Here is a 540-nt window from a genome sequence, read left to right as displayed (position 1 = left end):
GCTTGGATGTCAGTTATGGTCTCTTCGGGGTATATTCCCAGTAGTGGAATTGCTGGGTCAAATGGTATCTCTATTTGCAAATTTCTGAGAAAGTGCCATTCGGCTTTCCACAGTGGTTGCACCATTTTACACTCCCACCAAGAGTAAATAATGGTTCCAGATTCTCCACAACCTCGCCAGCATTTGTTGCTTGCTTTTCTGTTAAATTTTTCTATTCTTACTGGGGTGAGATGATGTCTCATAGTTGTTTTGATTTACATCTCTCTTAGAACTAGGGATTTTGAACATTTCTTCATGTGCTTGTTAGCCATCTGAATGTTGCCTTCGGTGAAGTGCCTGTTCATATCCTGTGTCCATTTTTCTATTGGATTATTTACATTTGTCTTGGTATTGGCAAAATTGCAAAAGTATCTGCAAAAAACTCAAGGAAGACCCACACCTCACTCCATACACAAGAACCAACTCAAGGTGGATCATGGACCTAGGACTAAAACCAAGGACTATAAACTTCATTATAGAAAAACTCGGAGAAACGCTAGG

The sequence above is a fragment of the Elephantulus edwardii genome, unplaced genomic scaffold, assembly GCF_000299155.1.
Source record: "Elephantulus edwardii isolate Elephantulus edwardi_28Jun2011 unplaced genomic scaffold, EleEdw1.0 scaffold00133, whole genome shotgun sequence".
Lineage (NCBI taxonomy): Eukaryota > Metazoa > Chordata > Mammalia > Macroscelidea > Macroscelididae > Elephantulus > Elephantulus edwardii.
The sequence above is the reverse complement of the archived record's forward strand: the minus strand, read 5'-3'. Positions refer to the sequence as shown.